The following is a 27,327-nucleotide window of genomic DNA, read 5'->3' as shown; positions in this document are numbered from 1 at the left end:
GGCAATTGAGAGGAGGCAGAAGATCTCTGGAGATACTGCTGAGAAGGATAGGACAATTGAAGAGAGGGTTAGAAAAGAGAGGGACTGATGAGGACCAGGGCCAATTTTAGGGAGCTCACACCTGATGGTGTTAATTTTCTTAATGAAGTAGATGACCAGGTCTTTGGGGGCAGGGGAGGGGGAGGGTCAGGGGGCCTGAGGAGGGAGTTGAATGTCCGGAGCAAGTGGTGAGGGTGATGGGTATGGGTTTTGGTAAGGGAAGAGAAATAGTTTTGCCAGGCAGAGGGAGAGGGCAGAGTTAAAGCTAGCAAGGATAAACTTGAAGTGGACAAAGTCGGCCTGATATTCAGATTTACACCAACAGCATTTTGTGGATAGAGCAAAGGAGCAAAGGTGGCATACTGTGCAGGTGACCCAGAGCTGTGGCTAGTAGTACAAGAGTGAAGAAAGAATAGGTGACTTAGTGAGTTGAGTTCAGTAGAGAAGGTGGTGCTGATAACACCTATTTGGTCATCAAGAGTGGGTAGATTTGGTATGGAGGCTAAGTAGGGTATGATGAGTTGAGAAAGTTGGATGGGGTCCAAAGATCGAAGGTCTCTGTGGGGAAATGGTGCAGATTTATGGGGAGGAAAGGTATGAAGAGGAGGCAAATGAGAATGTTATGGTCAGAGAGAGGGATTTCAGAGTTGGTGAAGGTAGAGATGTGCAGTGGTTAGAAATGATGATATCGAGTGTATGTCCAGGTTGTTGAGGGGGGTGGTGGGGTGGATAAGGAGGTCAGGGGAGTTGAGGAGTGCTAGAAGGGGTGCAGCAGAGGGCTCATCAGGAAGATCTCTGAGGATATTGAAGTCCCTAAGGATCAAAGTGGGCATGGAGAGAGAAGGAATTTGAGAAAGGGATCAAAGTGGTTAAAAAAAGATAGAGGTGGGACCTGAGGGGGCGATAGATGATGGCTACAAGAATCTAGAGTAGTTGTTAGAGGTGGATGATATGGGCTTCAAAGGAAAGGGGAAAGATAAAGAAGGGGGAGGTAGGATAGTGTGAAAGCAACATTGGGGTGCAAGAAGGAAGTCAACACCTCCTCCTTCCCTAGTGAGAGTGGGGGAGAGGAAGAATAAGAGGCCCCCTCTGGAGAGAGTATCAGGGAGACCATGTCATCTGGGGAGAGCCAGGTTTCAGTGATGAGGAGAAGGAGTGACTGAGACAGGAACAATCAAGGATGAAGGGGAGCTTCCCCATGATGGAGCAAGGGTTCCATAGGCCACACTTGGCAGCAGCTATGGAGGTGAGGAGGGTTTGGATGGGAGTGAGTTGAGGGGGGTGCTGCAAGGGTGTGGCGGGGGAGGAGTTGGGTGGCAGAGGAGGTGGGAGAGGTGAGGACTGGGATGGGCAGAAAGGAGCAGGGATTGAAGGGTCATGGTGAGCTCGATGAGCTAAAGAACAGCAATTGGGTGAATTGCCACTTAATATATGACAGAAATAACAACATAATCCAGTGATATCCAATTTTGTTAATGAATTGTACATCGCCTTGATTCTATTTAGTTGCCATTGTTTTTACGAGATGTTCTTCCCCTTGACTCTATTTATTGCCATTGTTCTTGTCTGTCCGTCTCCCCCGATTAGACTGTAAACCCGTCAAACGGCAGGGACTGTCTCTATCTGTTGCCGACTTGTTCATCCCAAGCGCTTAGTACAGTGCTCTGCACATAGTAAGCGGTCAATAAATACTATTGAATGAATGAATGGTTGAAATGTCCTTGGGCTACTCAGTGCGGAAAAAGCCAGTGACTAGGGGAACCCTGGTGCTATAACTTGAATTGTCCCTGGGGCGGTAGAGGGAGTACCAGTGTTCAGATGTTCAGAGCAATCTGATAAGAAAGGGGCATAGTGATTAAGTTGACTTAAGAGGAACAAAGTGTGTGATCTAGTGTGAAGTGTGAGACAGGAGTTGCTATGTCTGAAGGACAGAGATGATGGAATGTTTTAAAGCTGATTTTCAGGAGTTTCTGCATGACGTGGAGAATAATGGGCCACCAATTAGAGATAATCACCAACAAGAGAAGCAGTGTGGCCTTGTGGAAAGAGTATGGGCCTGGGAGTGATAGGTCCTAGGTTCTAAATCTGGGTCTGCAATTGCCTGCTGCTTGACCTTAGGCAACTTGCTTTGTTTGTGCCTGAGTTCCCTCACCTGTAAAATGGGGATTAAATTCTTCTTCAGACTAAGTCCCACTTTTCCTCTTCTCCCACTCCCTTCCGTGTCACCCTGACCTGCTTCCTTTGCTATTCCCCTCTCTTTCCGCTCCTCAGCGCTCATACATATATATGAATGAATAATGAATTAACGCTGGCGCATGGTAAACACTTAAATACCATTTTTAAAAAAGGGTGGTTCACAGTGTCAAATGTAGCTCAGAGATCGAGGTGGATTAGGACTGAGTAGAGGCTGTTAGATTTGATAAGGAGTTAAGGAGTGTTTGCCCAACCACTGCCATATTAAACAGAAACTCCTTACCATAACTTTAAAGTACTCAATCAACATTGCCCCATCCTATCTTATCTCACTGCTCTCCTACCACAACCCAGTCTGCACACTTCACTGATTCATTCATTCAATCACATTTAATGAGCGCTTACTGTGTTCAGAGCACTATACTAAGCACTTGGAAAGTACAATTCAGCAACAAGTAGATCTTGTTGAACAACGGGCTCACAGTCTAGAAGGGAGGAGACAGCAACAAAACAAGTAAACATGCATCAGTAGCATCAATATAAATAAATAGAATTATAGATATATACAGATAATATAAATAAATAGAATAATAAATATGCACGTATATACACAAATGCTGTGGGGCGGGGAGGGGGTAGAGAAGAAGGAGAGAACCAGGGCGATGGGGAGGGGAGGAGGAGCAGAAGAAAAGAGGGGCTCTGTTTTGGAAGGCCTCCTGAAGGAGTTGAGCTTTCAGTAGAGCTTTGAAGTGGGGAAGAGAGCTAGTGTGGCAGATATGAGGAGGGAGGGCATTCCAGGCCTGAGGTAAGACGTGGGTCAGGGGTCGACAGTGGGACAGGGAAGAACATGGCACATAGAGGGGGATAGCAGCAGAGGAGCAGAGTGTGCGAGCTGGGCTGTAGAAGGAGAGAAGGGAGGTGAGGTAGGATAACAATAATGTTGGTATTTGTTAAGCGCTTACTATGTGTAGAGCACTGTTCTAAGCGCTGGGGTAGACACAGGGGAATCAGGTTGCCCCACGTGGGGCTCACAGTCTTAATCCCCATTTTACAGATGAGGTAACTGAGGCACAGAGAAATTAAGTGACTTGCCCACAGTCACACAGCTGACAAGTGGCAGATCTGGGATTCGAACCCATGACCTCTGACTCCAAAGCCCGTGCTCTTTCCACTGAGCCACACTGCTTCTCCAGGTAGGAGGGGGCAAGGTGATGGAGAGCTTTGAAGCCAAGAGTGAGGAGTTTTTGCTTGATACGGAGATTGATAGGCAACCACTGGAGATTTTTGAGGAGGGGAGTGACATGCCCAGAAAGTTTCCATAGAAAGATAATCCGGGCAGCAGAGTGAAGTATAGACTGAAGTGGGGAGAGACAGGAGGTTGGGAGATCAGAAAAGATGTTGATCCAGCAACCCAGTGGAGATTAGGATGAATGATTGTACTAATGTGGTAGCGATTTGGATGGAGAATAAAGGGCAGATCTTGGTGATGTTGTGAAGTTGAGACCAGCAGGTTTGGCAATGGATTTGATATGTCAGGTGAATGAGAGAGCAGAGTCAAGGATGACACCAAGGTTGCAGGCTTGTGAGACAGGAAGGATGGACAGAGAAGCAGCATGGCTCAGTGGAAAGAGCACGGGCTTTGGAGTCAGAGGTTCGAATCCCAGCTCTGCCACTTGTCAGCTGTGTGACGGTGGGCAAGTCACTTCACTTCTCTGTGCCTTAGTTACCTCATCTGTAAAATGGGGATTAAGACTGTGAGCCCCACGTGGGACATCTTGATTCCCCTGTGTCTACCCCAGCGCTTAGAACAGTGCTCGGCACATAGTAAGCGCTTAACAAATACCAACATTATTATTATTATTAGTGTCATCCACAGTGATGGGAAAGTCAGAGAGAGGACAGGGTTTGGAAGGGAAGATCAGAAGCTCAGTCTTGGACATGTTGAGTTTTAGGTGGTGGGAGGGCATCTAAGTAGAGATGTCCAGAAGGCAGGAGGAGATGCTAGCCTGCAGGAAAGAAGAGAGAACAGGGGAGGAGACATAGATTTGGGTATCATCCTCATAGAGGTGGTAGTTGAAATTGTGGGAGCGAATTCATTCATTGAATCGTATTTATTGAACACTTTCGGTGTGCAGAGCACTGTACTAAGCACTTGGAAAGTATAATTCAGCAACAGAGAGAATCCCTACCCAACAATGGGCTCACAGTCTAGAAGGGGGAGACAGGCAACAAAACCAAACAAGTAGACAGGCATCAATAGCATCAAAATAGATAAATAGAATTATAGATAGATACACATCACTAATAAAATGATGAGGCAGGAGGAAATACGAGTCTGGAGGGAGGATGAGAGAACAGGGGATGAGATGGAGATTTGGGTGTCATCTACGGAGAGATGATAGTTGAAGCCATGAGAGTGAATGAGTTCACCAAGGGAGTATAGATAGTGAACAAAAGGGGACCAGGAAATGATCCTTGAGGAACTCCTACATTTAGGGGATGGGAAGGGGAGAAGGAGCCCACGAAGGAGACTGAGAATGAACGGTCAGAGAGATAATAGGAGAACGAGGAGAGGACATAGTCAGTGAAGCCTAGGTTGGATAACGTGTTGAGGAGAAGGGAATGGTCGACAGTGTTGGAGACAGCTGAGAGGTCGAGGAGGATTAGGATAGAGTAGGAGCGATTGGATTTTGGAAGAAGGAGGTCACTGGTGAACTTTGAAAGGGCGGTTTCAGTGGAGTGGAGGGGGTGGAAGCCTGATTTGAGGGGGTCCAGAAGAGAGTTGGAGGAGAGGAATTCGAGGCAGCGAGTGTAGATGACTTGCTCCAGGGGTTTGGAAAGATCTCTTGGAGAGATATGCCTTCAATAAGGCTTTGAAGGTGAGGGAAAGTGAGGGTTGATAGACATGTTCCTTGCCCATAATAAGTTTATAGTCTAGAGAGGGTGACAGACATTAATATAAATAAATTGCAGATATGTCCATAAGTGCCACCCCCTTCACATGTGCTTCAGACCCCATTCCTTTCAACTACCACCTCTATATAGATGATACCCAAATCTATACCCTTCTCTATTAAGACTTGGACATGTTTGAAGGCAGAGGGGAAGAAGCCACTGAAGAGTGAGTGGTTGAAGATGGAAGTTAAGGAGGGGAGGAGTGAAGGGGCAAGAGTTTTTATAAGGTGGGAGGGAATGGGGTCTGAAGCACATGAGGAGCAGGTGGCACTTGGGAGGAGGGGGGAGATCTCCTCTGAAGATACTGCTGAGAAGGAATGCCAATCTACTCACTGTACCTCAATCTCATCTATCTTGCCACTGATCTCTTACCCACCTCCTGCGTCTGGCCTGGAGCACCCTCCCTTTTCATATCCAATATACCATCACTTTCCCTACCTACAAAGCCTTACTGAAGGGATATCTCCTCCAAGAGGTCTTTGCTGACCAGGGCCTCATTTCCTCTTCTCCCACACCCTTATGTGTTGCCCTCAAACTTGGGTTTGCACCCTTTATTCACTTTCCCACAGCCCCACAGCACTTAGGGACATAGCTGCAATTTGTTTACATTAATGTCTGTCACCCTCTCTAGACTGTAAACTCATTATGGGCAAGGAACATGTAATAATAATAATAATAATGTTGGTATTTGTTAAGCGCTTACTATGTGCTGAGCACTGTTCTAATTAATTCATTCAATAGTATTTATTGAGCGCTTACTATGTGCAGAGCACTGTACTAAGTGCTTGGAATGAACAAGTGGCAACAGATAGAGACAGTCCCTGCCATTTGACGGGCTTACAGTTTAATCGGGGGAGACAGACAGACAAGAACAATGGCTAAGCACTGGGGTAGACACAGGGGAATCAGGTTGTCCCACATGGGGCTCACAGTCTTAATCCCCATTTTACAGATGAGTCAACTGAGGCACCGAGAAGTTAAGTGACTTGCCCAAAGTCACATAGCTGACAAGTGGCTGAGCCGGGATTTGAACCCATGACCTCTGAATCCAAAGCCTGTGCTCTTTCCACTGAGCCACGCTGCTTCTCATGTCTAACAACATGTCTATCAACATGTCTATCAACTCTGTTACATTGTACTCTCCCAGGTGCTAATTAGAGTGCTCTGCACCCAGTAAGTGTTGAATAAATATGACTGATTGAATGACTGACCCTAGGCATTTGAAGAGGAATGGCAAGAGGGATATGAGGCAAAACTGGAGAGATCTATGGGGTCAAGGGATGGATTGTTTTGTTCATTTTAAGACAGGTGGTACATGTTCTGAGGATGAAGCCACTGGAGAATGAACAGTTGAAGGTTGCCATCAGGGAGGGAAGAAAGGAGGGGTCAAGAACTTTGATAAGGTGCGAAGCGATGGGGTCAGAGGAACGAATACTTATTGAGAGGAAGCAGAAGATCTCCTCTTGAAGTACCGCTGAGAAAGATGGGAGAGTCAAAGAAAGGTCAAGACGAAGAGGGACTGGATAGGAGCAGGGGAGATTTTAGGGAGATAATGCCTGTTCTTTTCATTTTCATCAGTAAATACATGAGCAGGTCATTAGGGAAAGGAGATAGGGGACAGGGGAATTAAGGAGGGAATTTAATTTAACAACTGGTGAGGGTAATGAGCATGGGAGTCAGTAAGTATGGAAAAACCATGTTGCTGGTTTTGGAGAGGGCAAAATTAAAGCAGGTGTGAATGAATTAAGGTGGACCAGGCCAAGTTGATTTGTGGATTTCCTCCAGCAGTGCTTTGCAGTTTATGCACAGGAGCAGAGGAAGAGAACTGTAGAGGTGATCCAGTACTGCAGGTTAGTGGTATGAATAGTTTTACTATGGTAATTGAAAGGATTTCAACTGGGAAGAAGAAAACCAAATTGGGGTAGGCCTCCTGCAAGTGGAGGATTTCAGGAGGACTTTGAAGTAAGTATAAGCTGTAGTTTGGCAAATTTGAAAGGCGAGGACATTCCAGGGAAGAAGAAGAGTGTGAGCAAGGGATTAGAGATGGGAAAATCAGTGAGAAGGTTATCTTGTGTTAGAATGCCAAGTGTGGGTTGTTGGGGACTAGGAAAATAAAGCTGTCAAGTAAACAGAAAAGAAGTGATTGAGTCCCTTCATTCCTAAGGTCAGCAGTTTCCCCTTGACGAGGCGAGGAAGTGGTAATCATCGGAAGTTTTTGATGAATGCAGACATTCATTCAAGACAATGTTATCGAAAAGTGATTATACTAACATTATACCATGGACTGGAGAGGGGAGACTTTTGAGACTAGTTAGGAGGCTGTTACAGTGACCTAGCCAGGAAATGAAAGCAACCTGAACCAGGATGATGACCATTTGGAAGGCAAGGAAGAGGTGGGTCTGGAAAATGTTGCAGAGGAGGAATCAGTGGGTCATAGCAGTTGATTGAAAGAGAGTGCAGAAAAAAAGTAAGGAATCAGTTTGTGTGCTTTGGTGTCAGGGAGGATGGTGGTCTTATTGATAGAGATGGGAATGTTAGAGGAAGGGAGCACTAAGGAGAAAAAATGAGAAGTGCAGTTCTAACCATGAGTTGCCTAATGGATAGAACATGGGCCTGGGAGTTAGAAAGACCTGGGTTCTAATACTGGCTCCACCACATGACTCCCCTTCTCTTCAGGCTCGTATCTCCTCCTGCCTCCAAGACGTCTCTACCTGGATGTCTGCCCGCCACCTAAAACTCAACATAGCCAAAACTGAGCTCCTCATCTTCCCTCCCAAGTCCTGTCCTCTTCCTGACTTCCCTATCACAGTGGATGGCACGACCATCCTTCCCGTCTCTCAAGCCCACAACCTCGGTGTCATCTTTGACTCGGCTCTCTCATTCACCCCACACATCCAATCCATCACAAAAACCTGCCGGTCTCACCTTTATAATATCGCCAAGATCTGCCATTTCCTCTCCACCCAAACGGCTATCTTACTGTTACAGGCTCTCATAATATCCCGGCTGGATTATTGTGTCAGCCTTCTCTCTGTTCTCCCTTCCTCCTGTCTCTCCCCGCTCCAGTCTATTCTTCACTCTGCTGCCCGGCTCATCTTCCTGCAGAAACGCTCTGGGCATATCACTCCCCTTTTTAAAAACCTCCAGTGGCTGCCTATCAACCTCTGCACGAAACAAAAACTTCTCACTCTAGGCTTCAAGGCTCTCCATCACCTTGGCCCCTCCTACCTCTCCTCCCTTCTCTCTTTCTACTGCCCACCCTGCACTCTCTGCTCCTCTGCCACCCACCTCCTCACCGTCCCCCATTCTAGCTTATCCCACCGTCGACCCCTGGCCCACGTCCTCCCCCTGTCCTGGAATGCCCTCCCTCCTCACCTCCGCCAAACTAACTCTCTTCCCCTCTTCAAAACCCTACTTAGAGCTCACCTCCTCCAAGAGGCCTTCCCAGACTGACCTTCCCCTTTTCCCTCTGCTCCCCCTCTACTCCCCCTTCACCTCCCCTCAGCTAAGTCCTCTTTTCCCCCCTTTCCCTCTGCTCCTCCCCCTCTCCCTTCCCATCCCCTCAGCACTGTGCTCGTTTGCTCAATTGTATATATTTTCATTACCCTATATATTTTCTCAATGAGATGTACATCATCTTGATTCTATTTATTGTTATTGTTTTAATGAGATGTTCATCCCCTTGATTCTGTTTATTGCTATTGTTCTTGTCTGTCCGTCTTCCCCGATTAGACTGTAAGCCCATCAATGGGCAGGGACTGTATCTGTTGCCGATTTGTACATTCCAAGCGCTTAGGACAGTGCTTTGCACATAGTAAGCGCTCAATAAATACTATTGAATTAATGACTGCTGTCCAATCTTGGATCAGTCATCTAATTTCTCTGGGCTTCAGTTAAGCCCTTGAGCTCCATGTGGGACATGAAGTGTGTCCAACTTGATTAGCTAGTTTCTACCCCAGCACTTAGTACAGTGTCCGGCACATAGTAAGCTCTTAATGAATGCCATTAAAAAAAACGGTTAACTTGAGGTGAAGCATATGAGTTCCCGGAGCAAGCAAGGGTAGGAACAGGTGACCTGTAGAGGAGTCTTGAGGGATAGTCATAGTTACAGGGTGAGAGTTGACAGTTTAACACAAAAAGAGCCTGTGGAGGAGCAGCCACGGAGGTAGGAGAATGAAGATTGAATAAAGCCGCGGATGTATAAGATTTCTAGAACATGATTTCATCATTTATCAAGAGCTTACTATTTGTTAAGTACATAGAGTAGATACAGGATAATCAGATCTAACACATTTTGATCCCACATGGGTCTCAATAAGATGTTGAGAGAGCAAAGATTTTATCCCATTTTACAGATCAGAGAACTGCAGCTCCAAGAGGATAAGTGATTTACTAGAGATCACACAGCAGGACAGTGGCAGAGCTAGGATTAGAACTCAGGTCTCCTGCCTCTCAGCCCTTTGTTCTATGATGAGGCCATGCTCATAACAGTACAGAAAGTCAAAGATAGGCTAGAACAGAGTCAATTATTTGCCAAGAAGAGATCATTTATAACCTTACAGCATGAGATCTCAGTGGAATGAAGAGTGTGGAAATCAGATGGTAGTAGATCAAGAAGAGACATGGTGTGCCCAACCTGTTGCAGGTGTTTGGACAAAAATGAGAGCAGGGAGATAGGATGATAACTGGAGGGTTCTCTGGGCTCCATCAAAGGCATTTTTTTGCATAAGTGAGCTTGAGTACATCTGAAAACAGATGAAGGATACAGAGCATGAGCAGTGGAAGATGACAGTTACAGAGGGAAAGGAACATGGGAGTATGTATTTCCAAAGGTGAGCAAGTCTGGGTTCAGGATCAGAAGTAAAGGGACTTGGAAAGCAGTCAGGAGAACTCTTGAAAGTTGGCTGGGAAGGATGAGAGTGTGGATGTAGGGGTGAAGAGTGCAGTTTGCACCGCAGGTTAAGGGGTCAAATGTAATGCCCTTGAGCATATAGCTTCATGTCATCGAAGACAGCCAGACAGATAGGCCCCAAGAGAAGACCAAATGTTGACACACCCACAAGGCCCCAGGGAGATGTCTTCTAATAACAGAAGACAATAAAACTGTAATTGGTAGATTAGGGCAATTATGTGGAAGAAGCTCAATGTAGCAGTCAACAACCATAGTATAAAGGCTAGGGAGAAATGCGAGTCGCTGCTGCTCACTGTTAACTGAAGGGATGGCAGAGACATCCCGAGCAGGAGGAGACCTTTTAGCCAGAGATGTCTGCACTGATCTCGTCATGTACTCGGACTGAATGTTGATGGAGAATAATCATGAAAATTGGTAGGATAAATTCTCAATGTCTCTGGGTTGTAGGGCTTAAATGGTGTCAAAGATCTCCTCTCCCCTGGGCTGGAAGGCTTAACAGAAGTAGGATCCATTGCTATTAATGTTTTGTGCATGCTAATAAATCTTTTCTTACAGTGATACTGAATATTGTGGTCTGTTCTGTCTGTAAAGCTGAGTTACAAACGTGCCCCCCTCCCTCCCCATCCCTAATTTGTTCTATAGGGATATAACAAGGGCGAAGAGAGAGGAGAGAAGGTGAGAGAGGGAATTTTAGGAAGATCTTGCCTGATAGTCTCCATTGTAACAGTAAAGTAGTTGGCAAGCTCATCAGGACCAAGAAAGGGACAAGATGGGGACAACTGGGGGGGTTCAGGAGGGAAATAGAAGGGGGAGCAAAGGGCATGGGAGTTGATGAAGGAGAAATAATGCACCTGAGCAGAAGAAAGGCAGCTGTGTTATAGGAGAAGGTGAAGAGCAATCCTGTTTGTTTGGAAGGTGAACGGGCAACCACTGGAGTTTCTTGATGAGAGGAGAAACATGGACTAAATGGTTCTGTAGAAAAATGATCCTGGCAGCAGAATGAAGTCTAGACTGAAATGGGGAGAGACAAGAGGCACAGAGGTCAGTGAGGAGGCTGATTTGGTAATAAAGGTGGGATAGGAAAAGTGCATGGATTTATGTGGTAGCTGTTCGAATGGAGAGGAAAGGGTGGATTTTAGCAATGTTGTGAAGGTTGAACCGACAGGATTTGGTGACAGATTGAGTATGTGGATTGAATGAGAGATGAATCGAGGGTAATGCCAAAGTTGTGGACTTGTGAGACAGGAAGGTACTATCTACAGTGATGGGAAAGTCACAGGGAAGCCAGGGATGAAAGGTAAGGAGTTCTGTTTGGTCATGCTAAATTTGAAGTGTTGTGAGGTGTTACCTCCCGATAGAGTTAATTAGGTGACTCAGTTTTACCAAAGGAACAACCACAATATTCAGTACCACAGAAAGAAAACATTTATTAACGTGCTTAAAAACATCAAGCACAATGGATAACTTACAGAAAAATATCAAATGCAACAAATCCTGCTTTTGTTAAGCCCTCAACCCAGGGACGATAAGATCTCTGACATTATTTAAGCCTTCCAACCTAGGGGCAATGCGAATTTCCTATCACAGGATGAGCAGCCCCATAAGGGGTTCAGGTACTTAATGAGCCAGATCTGCACGGACATCCCCAAGCCAAGAGGACTCTCGGGCCAGGCCGGGATGTCTCTACAGTTCTTTCAGATAACAGCGGGCAGCAGCAACAAGCATTTCCCCCAGTCTTTTATACTATACTTGTTGACCATTACATGGAACTTCTTTTGTATAATTATCCTAATCTTTCAATTACAGTTCCTTTGTGTTCCATTCTTAGAAGGTGTCTTGCCTGGGGCCCCTGTGGATGTGTCTTTACAAAAAGCCTATCTATCTGGCTGGTTGGGATCACAGAAAATGGAATGCCAAAGGGCATTAAGTTTAACAAGTTGTTAATGCAAGATGCAAACTGCACTCTTCAGGGGGGACAACCAAACAGAAATGTCTTGAAGTCAGAAAGAAGTGTGAGACTGCAGAGAAAGCTGAAGACCAGGACTGGAGATGTAGGTTTGGAAATCATATGCATAGAGATGGTAGTTGAAGCCATGGGAGTAAACGAGTTCTCCAAGGGAGTGAGTGTAGATAGAGAACAGAAGGGCACTCAGAACTGAACCTTGAGGTAACCTCATAGTTAGAGGGTGGAGATAAGGAGGAGTCCATGAAAGAGACTGAGAATGAGCGACCAGAGAGATAAGAGGAGAACCAGGAGAGAAGCAGCATGGCTTAGTGGATAGAGCATGGGCCTGGGAGTCAGAAGGTAGTGGGTTCTAATCCAGGTTCTGCCACTTGCCTGCTGTATGACCTTGGGCAATCATTTTACTTCTCTGACTCTGTTACCTCATCTGTATAATGGGGACTGTGATTGTGAGCCCCATGTGGGCCAATTTGCTTGTATCCACTCTAGTGCTTAGTACAGTGATTGGCATATAGTAAGCTTTAACAAATACCATTATTATTATTATTGTGTCAATGAGGCCAAGGTTGGATACTGTGTCTAGGAAAAGGGGTTGTCAAAGCAGTTGAAAAGTCGAAGAGGATTAGGATGGAGTAGAGACCACAGAAAAGATAACTGTTGACTGTTCTGATCTTTTATGACACAATAATAATGATAAATGTGCACTTATTAAGTGCTTACTATATGCCATACACTGTGATAAGCACTGGGGTAGATACAATATAATCATATAGATAATAGAAAAGCAGCATGGCATAGTGGATACACCACAGGCCTGGGAGTCAGAAAGTCATGGGCTCTAATCCTGCCTCTGCCATTTATCTGTTATGTAACCTTGGGCAACTTCTCTGTGCCTCAGTTACCTCATCTATAAAATGGGGATTAAGACTGTGGGATATGGACTGTGTCCAAGCTGATTAGCTTGTATCTACCCCAGCACTTAGTACAGTGTCTGGTACATAGTAAGCACTTAATAAACAAATAATAAATAATTATTAACACACACCATAATTAAGTACCACATGGGGTTGCAGTCAAAAAAGGAGGGAGAATAGATATTGAATCCCCATTTTGCAGATGAAGTCACAGAGGCACAGAGAAACAAAGTGATTTGCCTAAGGTCACACAGCAGGATAGAAGTGGTTTGACTCCTAATAATGATCATTTTGGTATTTTTTTTCAAACAGGTAATGTTTATTGAGCATTTACTATAAGCAGAGCACTGTAGTAAGCACTTGGGAGAGTACAATATAGCAGAATTGGTAGATACATTCCCTGCCCACAATGAGCTTATAGTCTAGAGGGGAGACAGACAAAAATTACATAAATAACAGATGATGCTACCACTTTCATTGAGATGTAGCATATAGAACACAGAGACGGCAACTCACTCCAAGTCAGGTATCTTTCATCCCACTCCTTGCCCAGGAGGTCTCAGCACATGGCTGCCTGTCCAGGCACTGAAAAGTTCAGGTACTGAGGGTGATCCACTTACATGGATGGGGTTTTAGCACATCTTTTTATTTGCATAAGCTCCCGTTGGCTCTCCCAGAGATGTTGTGTGAGTGAAACTTCGTTGGTCCCCATGCTGTCAGTGGGGTTCCGTGGCTCTTCGTTGTTGGTTGAACAGGAAGCTGGCATCTCTCAATCTCCAATGGTATCCATTCATTGCTTTTAGTACCTCCTTCAGTGATCCTTTGATCTCTACCTCATGGCCCAATCCACCATCTTGGAGTCATTGTGGCCTGGTGGGGGGAAGGGAGACCAGGTTCAACCCTAAAATACCAAGGCATTGAGGAAACATGGAGAACTGGGGACAATAGCAAGTGGTAATAGGATGAGGGTTGGAGATGTCTTGCAGCAGCAGCAGCAGCTTCAGAAAACACTGCAGGCTGCATACCAGGACTGAGTCTGGGAGACATGCCATGGTCTGCAGTTTGGGGGTATATGTGGGAAGGGGGTGGTAGTCCTGGGCTGCTGCACATGAGTACAAACCACCTGCTGAACACTATGGAGACGCTCCAAAGTGGCAGCAGCTCAGGCACTCAGCGTGAGCCACTTGCAAGAGAGTACGGGGAAGGGGAGAAGCAGCTTCAGCAGCTAGGAGCCCTCTCTTTGTGCAGAAGGGATAAGCTCAGATCACGGGACCACAGTTGTGGCTTAAATCTCCCTCCCCACACCAGACTGTTTGGAGAGGAGGGGAAGGAACAGCAGGGGAAAATGGCAACAACCCAGGGATGCCCTATGACACCAGAGGCTCTATGCATGGAGCTCCCTGTCCCTCTTCCAGCTCAGGCAGCCTTGGACTCACCTCTCTGCCATGCAGCCTGAGCTGGAAGGGGGCCAGGTTAGTAAATATGTACATAAGTGCTGTGGGGCTGAGGGAAGGGTGACACCATGGAAAGAGCCCGGGCTTGGGAGTCAGAGGTCATGAGTTTGAATCCAGGATCTGCCACTTGTCAGCTGTGTGACTGTGGGCAAGTCACTTACCTTCTCTGTGCCTCAGTTCCCTCATCTGTAAAATGGGGATTAACTGTGAGCCTCATGTTGGACAACCTGGTGACCCTGCATCTACCCCAAAGCTTAGAACAGTGTTCTGCACATAGTAAGCTCTTAACACATACCAGCATTATTATTAAAGGGTGCAAATTCAAATACGAGGACCATACCATGGAGAGTGGAAGAAGAAGAAATAAGGGTCTAATCAGGGAAGGCCTCTTGCAGGAGGTGTCTTTAGTAAGGTTTTGAAAGTGGGGAGAGTGTCTGTCAGATGTGAAGAGGGAGGATATTCCAGGGTAGAGGCAGAATGTGAGTGAGAGATCAGTGGCAAGATAGACTAAATCAAGTTACAGTGCATAGATTGGCTTAGAGGATCAAAGTGTGTGGGCTAGTTTGTAGTAGGAAGGCAGTGAAGTAAGGTCAGAGTGGGTAAGATGATAGAGTATTTTAAAGGCAATGATAATTCAATAGTATTTATTGAGCACTTACTATGTGCAGAGCACTGTACTAAGCGCTTGGAATGAACAAGTCGGCAACAGATAGAGACAGTCCCTGCCGTTTGATGGGCTTAGAGTCTAATTGGGGGAGACAGACAGACAAGAACAATGGCAATAAATAGAGTCAAGGGGAAGAACATCTTGTGAAAAAAATGGCAACTAAATAGAATCAAGGCGATGTACATTTCATTAACAAAATAAATAGGGTAATGAAAATATATACAGTTGAGCAGACGAGTACAGTGCTGAGGGGAAGGAAAGGGAGAGGGGGAGGAGCAGAGGGAAATGGGGGGAAAAGAGGGTTAAGCTGCGGAGAGGTGAAGGGGGGGTGGTAGAGGGAGTAGAGGGAGAAGAGGTGCTCAGTCTGGGAAGGCCTCTTGGAGGAGGTGAGTTTTAAGTAGGGTTTTGAAGAGGGGAAGAGAATCAGTTTGGCGGAGGTGAGGAGGGAGGGCATTCCAGGACCGCGGGAGGACGTGGCCCAGGGGTCGATGGCGGGATAGGCGAGACCGAGGAACAGTGAGGAGGTGGGCGGCAGAGGAGCGGAGCGTGCGGGGTGGGCGGTAGAAAGAGAGAAGGGAGGAGAGGTAGGAAGGGGCAAGGTGATGTTGAGCCTTGAAGCTAGAGTGAGGAGTTTTTGTTTGGAGCGGAGGTTGATAGGCAACCACTGGAGTTGTTTAAGAAGGGGAGTGACATGCCCAGATCGTTTCTGCAGGAAGATGAGCCAGGCAGCGGAGTGAAGAATAGACTATGTGAAATTGACAATTAAAAGAAGCAGAGTGGTTGAGTGGATAGAGTCTGGACCTGGGAGTCAGAAGAACATGAGTTCTAATGCAGCTCCACTCCTTGTCTGCTGTGTACCCTTGGGAAAGTCACTTAACTTCTATGTGCATTTATTTATTTGTATTACTATCTGCCCTCCGCCCCAAACTATAAGCTCACTATGGGCAGGGAATGTAGTGTACGATGTAGTATAACGAGAGCCCGTAGCAGTAAGGTAGCCGTTTGGGTGGAGAAGAAAGGGCGGATCTTGGCGATATTGTAAAGGTGAAACCGGCAGGTCTCGGTAACGGATAGGATGTGTGGGGTGAACGAGAGAGATGAGTCAAGGATGACACCGAGATTGCAGGCCTGAGAGACGGGAAGGATGGTCCTGCCATCCACGGTGATAGGGAAATCTGGGAGAGGACCGGGTTTGGGAGGGAAGATGAGGAGCTCAGTCTTGCTCATGTTGAGTTTTAGGTGGTGCGCCGACATCCAGGTGGAGACATCCTGGAGGCAGGAGGAGATGTGAGCCTGAAGGGAGGGGGAGAGGACAGGGGCGGAGATGTAGATCTGCGTGTCATCTGCGTAGAGATGGTAGTCAAAGCCGTGAGAGCGAATGAGTTCACCAAGGGAGTGAGTGTAAATGGAGAACAGAAGAGGGCCAAGAAGTGACCCTTGAGGAACTCCAACACTTAAAGGATGGGAGGGGGAGGAGGCTCCTGCGAAGGAGACCGAGAATGACCGGCCAGAGAGAAAAGAGGAGAACCAGGAGAGGACGGAGTCGGTCAAGTCAAGGTGAGATAAGGTGAGGAGGAGGAGGGGATGGTCGACAGTGTCAAAGACAGCTGAGAGGTCAAGGAGGATTAGAATGGAGTAGGAGCCATTGGATTTGGCAAGAAGGAGGTCATGGGTGACCTTAGAGAGCGCAGTCTCGGTAGAGTGGAAGGGACGGAAGCCAGATCGGAGGGGGTCCAGGAGAGAATGGGAATTAAGGAATTCTAAGCAGCGAAGGTAGACGACTTGTTCTAGGATTTTGGAAAGGAAGGGTAGTAGGGAGATAGGGCGATAACTGGAGGGGGAAGTGGGGTCAAGAGCGGGTTTTTTTAGGATGGGGGAAACGTGGGCATGTTTGAAGGCAGAGGGGAAGGAGCCATTGGAGATTGGGTGGTTAAAAACAGAAGTTAAGGAAGGGAGGGCAGGGGTGATGTTTTTTATAAGGTGAGCAGGAATGGGGTCTGAGGTACAGGTGGAGGGGGTGGCACTTGCGAGGAGGGAGGAGATCTCCTCTGAGGATACTGCAGGGAAGGATGGGAAAGTAGGGGAGAGGGTTGGTGGGGAGGCGGGGAGAGAGAGGGAGGGGTGACTTTGGGGAGCTCAGACCTGATTGCGTTGATTTTCGTGAGGAAATAGGTGGCCAGATCATTGGGGGTGAGAGATGGGGGAGGGGGAGGAACAGGGGGCCTAAGGAGAGAGTTAAAGTTCCGGAACAATTGGCGGGGGTGACGGGCATGGGTGTCGATGAGGGAGGAGAAGAAGTTTTGCCTGGCGGAGGAGAGGGCAGAGTTAAGACAGGAAAGGATAAATGAGGTTCTGGTTGCTGTGGAGGTGGATGGACAACGACTGGAGGTTCTTGAGGAAGAGTGAAACACTGATCAGTTTCATAGAAAAATGATCTGGGCAGCAGAGTGAAATATGAACTGGAACTGGAGAGACAAGAGGCAGGGAGGTCAGCAAGGAGGCTGAAGAAGAAAGGGCTTATTAAGTGCCAAGCTCTATAGTAAGCCCTGGGGAAGATAGGATAATCAGGTGGGACATAATCTCTGTCCCACGTGGGGCTAACAGTCTAAGAAGGAAGGAGAACTGTTACTGAATCCATATTTTGCACTTTAGAACACTGAAGAATGGAGAAGTTGAGTTCCAGATCACACAGCAGGCAAGTGGAAGTACTGGGGTTAACACTCAAGCACCCTGAATCCCAGACCTGTGCTCTATCCACTAATAATAATAATAATAATATTGTTGGTATTTGTTAAGCTCTTAGTATGTGCCGAGCACTGTTCTAAGCACTGGGTGGGGGGGCATACAAGATGATCAGGTTGTCCCACGTGGGGCTCATAGTCACAGGGCTCACTAGGCTTCACTGCACTGTCTCCCTCTCCCACCCAACAGTGTGAGGCTTCTGCTAGTGACAAGATAATGACAGTCCTGGAAAAGGAAGGGTTCATGGAATCCTTCCTTATAACTGCTGCTCTGGCTACCCTTACAGAGCTAGAGATGTCCAAGTTGGATTGCCAGAATAGGTGAATACTCATCAATTTACTAATTTGCTCACACCCTAAACACTGAGGGCAGGGTTTAGTTCTGTGCTTTACTTTAGTTCTTGTTCTGCCAGAATCTAACAGTCAGCAAGAGTGATGGGGATGAGTGAGTAGGAGCAAGTCATTTCTCTATTGATGGCATTTCAAGGACGGGAATTGGTATGAAGAAGATTACCTGAGCCAAAACCTTTATGCTGGGTTCTGTATACAGCTGAGGAATGTTTGATACTGAGATGCTCCTACTTAGACTGGAATCTAAGTCTTCAATGCTCAGAGACTAAATTGGGTCCAGGACTTCACTGTGACACTGTCCCACTATTTAATGTTGAGTATAGCCCATAAGTAATACTGTGAAACTACTCATCGAGTCAGATGAAGGGTCTTACAATAGATAAAGTAAGTAAGGGTCTTACTTACAGAGAAGTCCAGGTCTTACAAAAGATAAAGTTGGAAAGTACTAAAAGAATGTACTTTTAGTTTGGTTTGGATCCTGCTACCAAACTGTTGCCACACAAATTGCTAAACAAATTTGGTTTTCCTGAAAGGTTGATTGTGATTCCAAGAATATTTCACAACAGTATGGCTGTTTCTGTGAGTCAGGAGTGCCCTGTCTCATTCATTCATTCATTCATTCATTCATTCATTCATTCAGTGGTATTTATTGAGTGCTTACTATGTGCAGAGTACTGTACTAAGCACTTAGAAAGTACAATTCAGCGATAGAGAGACAATCCCTGCCCATATTGGGCTTAGAATCTAGAAGGGAGGAGACAGACATCAAAAAAATAAACACGTATCAATATAAATGAATAGAATTATAGATATATTCACATCAAAACAAGTAAGCAGGCATCAATATAAACAAATAGAATTACAGATATATGCATATATACATAATTGCTGTAGGACGGGGGGTTGAACAAAGGGAGAGAGTCTAGGTGACGTGGGGGGTGGGGAGATGAGAAAAAGGGGGCTTAGTTTGCGAAGGCCTCTTGGAGGAGGTGAGCCTTCAGTAGGGCTTTGAAAGGGGGAAGAGTGATTATTTGGCAGATGTGAGGAGGGAGGGGATTCCAGGCCAGAGGTAGGAAATGGGCCAGGATAGTTGGTGGGATAGGCAAGATCAAGGCACAGTGAGAAGATTGGCACCAGAGGAATGAAGTATGCAGGCTGGGATGTAGAAGGAGAGAACGGAGGTGGGGTAAGAAGGGGCAAAGTGATGGAGAGCTTTAAAGAAAATAGTGAGGAAGGTTGATAGGCAGCCACTGGAGATTTTTGAGAAGGGGGGTGACTTGCCTTGAACGTTTCTGTAGGAAGATAATCTGGGCAGCGGAGTGATGTATGGACTGAAAAGGGGAGAGGCAGGAGGTTGGGAGGTCAGAAAGGATGCTGATGCAGTAATCCAGTTGGGATAGGATGAGTAATTGTACTAACGTAGTAGGGGTTTGGATGGAGAGGAAAGGGTGGATCTTGGAGATGTTGTGAAGGTGAGACCGGCAGGATTTGGTGACAAATTAGATATGTGGGGCGAATGAGAGAGCAGAGTCAAGGATGACACTAAGGTCGCAGGCTTGTGAGACAAGAAGGATGGTAGTGCTGCCCACAGCGACGGGAAAGTCAGGGAGAGGACTGGTTTTGGGAGGGAACATGTCAGTCTTGGACATGTTGAGTTTTAGGTGGCAGGCAGACACCCAGGTGGAGATGTCCTGAAGGAAGGAGGAGATACGAGCCTGGAGGGAGGGAGAGAGAACAAGGGAGGAGATGTAGATTTGGGTGTCATTGCCATTGTTCTTGTCTGTCCATCTCCCCCGATTAGACTGTAAGCCCGTCAAACGGCAGGGACTGTCTCTATCTGTTGCCGACTTGTTCATCCCAAGCGCTTAGTACAGTGCTCTGCACATAGTAAGCGCTTAATAAATACTATTGAATAGAGATGATAGTTGAAGCCGCGGGAGCAAATGAGTTCACCAAGGGAGTGAATATAGATGGAGAACAGAAGGGGACCAAGAACTGACCCTTGAGGAACCCCTACAGTTAGGGGATGGGAGAGCGAGGAGGAGCCCGTGAAGGAGACTGGGTATGAACGGCCAGAGAAATAAGAGAAGAACCAGGAGAGATTGGAGTCAGAGAAGCCAAGGTTGGATAACGTATTGAGAACAAAGGCATGGTCCACAGTGTCATAGGCTGCTGAGAGATCGAGGAAAATTAGGATGGAGTAGGTGCTGTTGGATTTGGCAAGAAGGAGGTCACTGGTGACTTTTGAGAGGGGGGTTTCAGTGTAGTGGAGGGGACAGAAGCCAGATTGGAGGGAGTCTAGGAGAGAGATGGAGGAGAGGAATTTGAGGTAGCAAGTGTAGATGATGTGCTCCAGGAGTTTGGAAAGCAAGGGTAGGAGGGAGATGGGGCAATAACTGGAGGAAGCTGTGGGGTTAAGGAGGGTTTTTTTAAGTTTGGGGAGAAGTAGGCATGTTTGAAGGTAGTGGGGAAGAAGCCACTGGAGAGTGAGCTGTTGAAGATGGTAGTTAAGGAAGGAAGGAAGGGGTGAGAGTTTTTATAAGGTGTGAAGGAATGGGGTCTGATGAGCATATAGATGGGGTGGTACTTGAGAGGAGGCGGATCTCCTCTGAAGATATTGCTGGGAAGGATGAGAAATTTGAAAAAGGCCTAGAGGAGGGGGGATGGAGGAGGGAGAGGGGTGATTTTGGAGAGTTCAATCCTGATGGTGTTAACTTTCTTAGTGAAGTAGGTGGCCAGATCGTTGGGGGCAAGGGATGGGTGGGTTGGGGGATGTGGGGGGGGTGGAGCAGGGGGCCTGATGAGGGAGTTAAATGTCCAGAAGAGCTGACGAGGGTGATGGGCATGGGTGTCAATAAGGGAAGAGAAATAGTTTTGCCACTCAGAGGAGAGGGCTGAGTTAAGGCAAAAAAGGACAAATTTGAAGTGAACAAGGTTATCCTGATGTTTAGATTTCTGCCAGCAGCTTTCAGCGGCTTGAAAGTAAGAGTAAAGGAGGCGGACAGTGGAGGTGATCCAGGGCTATGGGTTAATGGTGCAAGAGTTACGAATGGATAGGAGAGCAAGCGAGTTGAATTGAGTAGAGAGGGTGGAGTTGAGAGCATCCATTTGGTCATCAAGAGTGGTAAAATGGATATGGATGCTAGGCGGGGTGTAATGTCCTGAGAGAGATGGATGGAAGCCCTGCCGTTTGACGGGCTTACGGTCTAATCGGGGGAGACGGACAGACAAGAACGATGGCAATAAATAGAGTCAAGGGGAAGAACATCTCGTAAAAACAATGGCAACTAAATAGAATCAAGGCGATGTACATTTCATTAACAAAATAAATAGGGTAATGAAAATATATACAGTTGAGCAGACGAGTACAGTGCTGAGGGGATGAGAAGGGAGAGGGGGAGGAGCAGAGGGAAATGGGGGGAAAAGAGGGTTAAGCTGCAGAGAGGTGAAGGGGGGGTGGTAGAGGGAGTAGAGGGAGAAGAGGTGCTCAGTCTGGGAAGGCCTCTTGGAGGAGGTGAGTTTTAAGTAGGGTTTTGAAGAGGGGAAGAGAATCAGTTTGGCGGAGGTGAGGAGGGAGGGCGTTCCAGGACCGCGGGAGGACGTGGCCCAGGGGTCGACGGCGGGATAGGCGAGACCGAGGGACGGTGAGGAGGTGGGCGGCAGAGGAGCAGAGCGTGCGGGGTGGGCGGTAGAAAGAGAGAAGGGAGGAGAGGTAGGAAGGGGCAAGGGGATGTAGAGCCTTGAAGCCTAGAGTGAGGAGTTTGTGTTTGGAGCAGAGGTTGATAGGCAACCACTGGAGTTGTTTAAGAAGGGGAGTGACATGCCCAGATCGTTTCTGCAGGAAGATGAGCCGGGCAGCGGAGTGAAGACTGGACTATGTGAAATTGACAATTAAAAGAAGCAGAGTGGTTGAGTGGATAGAGTCTGGACCTGGAAGTCAGAAGAACATGGGTCTAATGCAGCTCCACTCCTTGTCTGCTGTGTACCCTTGGGAAAGTCACTTAACTTCTATGTGCATTTATTTATTTGTATTACTATCTGTCCCCCACCCCAAACTATAAGCTCACTATGGGCAGGGAATGTAGTATACTCTCCAAAGTGCTTAGTACAGAGCTCAGCAAACAGTAAGCCCTCAATAAATATGATTGATTTGACTGACCATGCCTCTGTTACTTCTTCTGTTAAATAGGGAGTAACACCATGAGCCCCATATGGGACATGGATTGTATTCAAAACTGATCAGCTTGTGTCTACCCCAGTCCTTAGTATAGTACATAACAGTGCTTAACAAATACTAGGAAAAAAAAACAGTTGACCTGTGGCTACACCATACACAGAAGATGAAGATTTTACATAGAGGAGAATAATTTAATAATAATAATAATGTTGGTATTTGTTAAGCGCTTACTATGTGCAGAGCACTGTTCTAAGCGCTGGGGTAGACACAGGGGAATCAGGTTGTCCCACGTGGGGCTCACAGTCTTAATCCCCATTTTACAGATGAGGGAACTGAGGCACAGAGAAGTTAAGTGACTTGCCCACAGTCACACAGCCGACAAGTGGCAGAGCTGGGATTCGAACTCATAAGCCCTGACTCCAAAGCCCGTGCTCTTTCCACTGCGCCACGCTGCTTCTCTAATTTGAGTCTTCATGTCAGCCCTATATAGCATACAAGCACATCCTAATCTAACCCAGTAGGCCATGTGGGCTGGAAGGGAAGGGAACAACATTGCTTCATCCTCTGGGTGGCACTTAAGCAAATTACAGGCAATTAGACCATGAGCCTAGTGGGGGTACTGCTCTCTGCAGAGAGACCCAATCAGTAAATTCAGCTCTATTCACACATTAAATGTCTCTTGCTGATGGGGAAACTAAGGATTGATCTAATTCCTCTTGACCAGAACCAGGGGCTTTCTACCTGTCAGGCAATCAGGGAAGGGTATGTTGGGTATTCTAGCTAAAGCTCTTCCTTCTTTGCTGTAAAGACTGCTCTTATGAGTTGACCCCAATTGTTGCTCTTTACTAAGGACTCAGTTGAATTGGAGAAGGTACAGGGAAAAGTAAAAGATATTCATGGAAATTGAGAAGTTTGCATATCAGAAATGGCTAAAAATATTAGGAAACTTTAGTCATAATATGAAAGTGGATATGAGTTATGACAGAAACATAATGATAGTAGAGAGAGAATAATATAATCGTACACTTAAGTCATTTTTTTAGACAAAGCCCTGGGATAGATACAACAGAATCTGGTAGGTTACAGTCCCCATCCCACTTGGGGGTCACAGCCAAGGAGGGAGAAGGTATTTTGTCACCATTTCACAGATGAGAAAACTGAGGCACAAACAAGTTAAGTGATTTGCTCAAGGTCATACAATAGGCAAGTGGCAAAGCTGGGATTAGAACCTGAATCTTGTCCTTCCACTCCAGGTGCAGACACTGTTCATCTGCATCTCGGGAAAACTGAATCTTCCCATTCCTCCCCCTTTCCCCGGTGGCCATGAACACACTCCCAGCTGGGATCCAAGACTCTGCTCAGCAGTACAACCAACACAAGTCAAGCAGATGACTCCCATCACCCAACATCGGTTGAGGGACCACCCAGGCAAAAGCTCTCTGACTAGTAACTTAAACCCATACTAGAATGATTACCACAAGAGTTGTGGAGACCAAATAAAGCAATAGATTCATGACTGGTTTGGATAACAGAATGGATAATTAGGAGTTGTTGGACTTTGCACCTTGTCTCATGTTGTTTTTGTATTTATATTATTTCATCTTTAGTACTGTATCTTTCATAAAACACTTCCCATCCCTATTTGTATACCTTAAACTTTTGGAGGGCCAGGTACTATGTAAAATATAATAATATTGTTATATAGTACTCTCCCAAGTGCTTATTACAGTGCTTTTAGAAGCAGCATGACATAATGGATAGAGCACGGGCCTGGGAGTCAGAAGGTCATGAGTTCCAGTTCTACCCCCACCACTTGTCTGCTGTATGATCTTGGGCAAGTCACTTCACTTCTCTGGGCCTCAGTAACCTCATCTGAAAATGGAGATTGAGACTGTGAGCCCCTCAGAAAGGCCAGGGACTGTGTCTAACGTCAGGGACTGTGTCTAACTGAATTTGCTTGTTTCCACCCCAGCACTTAAAACAGTTCCTGGTACATAGTAAGCACTTAACAAATACCACAATTATCATTACTATTATTGTTATTATCATTAAATGCTCAAAAAATAGGACTGAATGAATGAACTTTCACCTGTATATTTTTTCTCACCACATACAGTGCTCTGCACACAGTAAACGTTTAATAAACACCATTAAATTACTACAAGTGCTGAGTTAACTCGAAAATAAAGGCAAAGGTTAGGGTTGGTGAATCTAGCAGGTAGGTCAAACAAAACAGCAATCACAATTTTCCTTCAAACATCCTGTTGTCATTGTGAGGGACAGGAAACTAATCTGGATGGGGTATTGGTGTTTCGGGAAGACAAGATTTTTGTGAGTGTAGGCTTTCCCTGACTAAGCCTTCATTTCCTCTTCTCTCACTCCCTTCTGCTTTGCCCTTGAACTTGGAAGTGCATTCACCCCTCCCCCAGTTCCACAGTACTTGCATACATATCCCTATTTTATTTATATTAGTGTCTGTCTCCCCCTCTAGATTGTAAGCTCGTTGTGGGTAGAAAATATGTCCACCAACGCTGTGATATTGCACTCTCCCAAGCGCTTAGTACAGTGTTCTGCACACAGCAAGCTCTCAATATATACCACCGATTGATTGATTGACCTAAAGATTGAGGTGAGACTCCTCGAAAGGATCAGGTTGATCCTTTCTCTTCTTCCTTGAGGGACAACAGAGAGATCCTTGATGGGGAAATAATAATACACTCAAACTAGATTGTGCATGGATGCATGTAGAATCAATGTATAATGGTAGTCAATCTGTTGGAACATTACACACATGAGCTTCAGTAGCTTGAAGAGCAAGAGGCCACCCCAAGCAATGCCAAAGATTAGATGCCTTCGTTGGAGCTTCATTTTGGAGATCTTAGGAAAAAGAGACGTTTCTCTGTCTCAGATGGTTTATTCTTTCATCTGGTTGGAAGCACCAGATTAAACCTGTTGCAGACATCTCCTCTGCTTTTCATCGTGGTCAAAATAGCCTCGTTAGCCATTTCATGAGCCATTTAGCCATTTCGTGAGCCTTGCCCTTTCAGAAATGTGGCTCACTCCCGAAGACACGGTCTCCGCCGCTGCTCTCTCCAGCGGAGGCCTCTCCTTCTCCCACTCCCCCAGACTCACCGGTAAGAGAGAAGGCGTCGGTTTCCTCCTCTCACCCCGTAGCCGCTTCCGCACTATCCCTCCTCCCCCCTCCCTCTCCTTCCCCTCCTTCGAAGCCCATATCATTCGCCTCTACCACCCCCTCCAGATACTTGTCGCTGTCATCTACTGCCCTCCTGGTCCCACCTCCGACTTCTTCAACCACCTAGACCCCTTTCTTACCTTCCTTCTCTCCTTCTCTTTGCCCACTCTGATCCTCGGAGATTTCAACATCCATATGGATGTACCCGATAACTCCTCTGCCGCTCGCCTGCTATCCCTCCTCGACTCTGCCGACCTCCTGTTCCACCATACTGCGCCCACTCACCGACTCGGTGACACCCTCGATCTCGTCATCTCCTACCGCTGCACTATCTCCTCCCTCACCAACTCTGAAATCCCTCTCTCTGACCATAACCTTCTCACCTGCCTCATCTCTCACACTCCCTCCCCCAGCAAATCTTTGCTACTGCCCCACAGAGACCTCCGCTCTCTTGATCCCATCCATCTTTCCAAAAGCATTTCTCCTCACATTGCTGCCCTGTCCTCACTTGCCACTCTCGATGATCAGGTCTCCGCTCTCAACTCCACCCTCTCTACTCATCTCGACTCTCTCGCCCCCCTTTCCCTCCGCCGCTCTTGCTCCACTAACCCACAGCCCTGGATCACCTCCTCTGTCTGCCTCCTACGCTCCTATGCTCGAGCTGCTGAGCCCTGCTGGCGAAAGTCCAAGCACCAAGCCGACCTCACACACTTCAAATTTATCCTTTCCTGCTTTGACTCTGCCCTCTCCTCTGCCAGGCAAAACCTCTTCTCCTCCCTCATCGACACCCATGCCCATAAACCCCACCAATTGTTCCGGACCTTTAACTCTCTCCTTAGGCCCCCTGTTCCTCCCCCTCCCCCATCTCTCACCCCCAATGATCTGGACACCTACTTCATCACAAAAATCAGCACAATCAGGTCTGAGCTCCCCAAAGTCACCCCTCTGCCTCTCCCCTCCCCCCCACCAACCCTCTCCCCTACTTTTCCATCCTTCCCTGCAGTATCCTCAGAGGAGATCTCCTCCCTCCTCACAAGTGCCACCCCCTCCACCTGCACCTCGGACCCCATTCCCTCTCACCTTATTAAAAACATCGCCCCTGCCCTCCTCCCTTCCTTAACTTCTATTTTTAACCACTCAATCTCCAATGGCTCCTTCCCCTCTGCCTTCAAACATGACCACGTCTCCCCCATCCTAAAAAAAAAACACTCTTGACCCCACTTCCCCTTCCAGTTATCGTCCTATCTCCCTACCACCCTTCCTTTCCAAAATCCTAGAACGAGTCATCTACAATCGCTGCTTAGACTTCCTTAACTCCCATTCTCTCCTGGATCCCCTCCAATCTGGCTTCCGTCCCCTCCACTCTACCGAGACTGCTCTCTCTAAGGTCACCCATGACCTCCTTCTTGCCAAATCCAATGGCTCCTGCTCCATTCTAATCCTCCTTGACCTCTCTGCTGCCTTTGACACTGTCGACCATTCCCTCCTCCTCCATACCTTATCTCACCTTGGCTTCACAGACTCCGTCCTCTCCTGGTTCTCTTATCTCTCTGGCCGGTCATTCTCGGTCTCCTTCGCAGGCACCTCCTCCCCCTCCCATCCTTTAACTGTTGGAGTTCCTCAAGGGTCACTTCTTGGCCCTCTTCTGTTCTCCATTTACATTCACTCCCTTGGTGAACTCATTCGCTCTCACGGCTTTGACTACCATCTCTACGCAGATAACACACAGATCTACATCTCTGCCCCTGTTCTCTCCCCCTCCCCTCAG

The 27,327-nt window shown here is 46.9% G+C and overlaps 1 long non-coding RNA gene across 1 annotated transcript in view; it reads right to left on the bottom strand.

Moving 5' to 3' along the window:
* Positions 1–13,601: 13,601 nt before the first annotated feature.
* LOC120638138 overlaps positions 13,602–27,327 on the bottom strand; it is a 32,905-nt gene continuing 19,179 nt past the window's right edge. The window contains exon 2 of the long non-coding RNA XR_005659642.1: positions 13,602–13,846. This is a non-coding gene — a long non-coding RNA (uncharacterized LOC120638138). The remainder of the gene's footprint in view (positions 13,847–27,327) is intronic.

This window comes from Ornithorhynchus anatinus, chromosome X4 (genome assembly GCF_004115215.2).
Source record: "Ornithorhynchus anatinus isolate Pmale09 chromosome X4, mOrnAna1.pri.v4, whole genome shotgun sequence".
In the NCBI taxonomy this organism is placed as follows: Eukaryota; Metazoa; Chordata; class Mammalia; order Monotremata; family Ornithorhynchidae; genus Ornithorhynchus; species Ornithorhynchus anatinus.
This window is presented reverse-complemented; position numbering and strand designations above follow the sequence as displayed.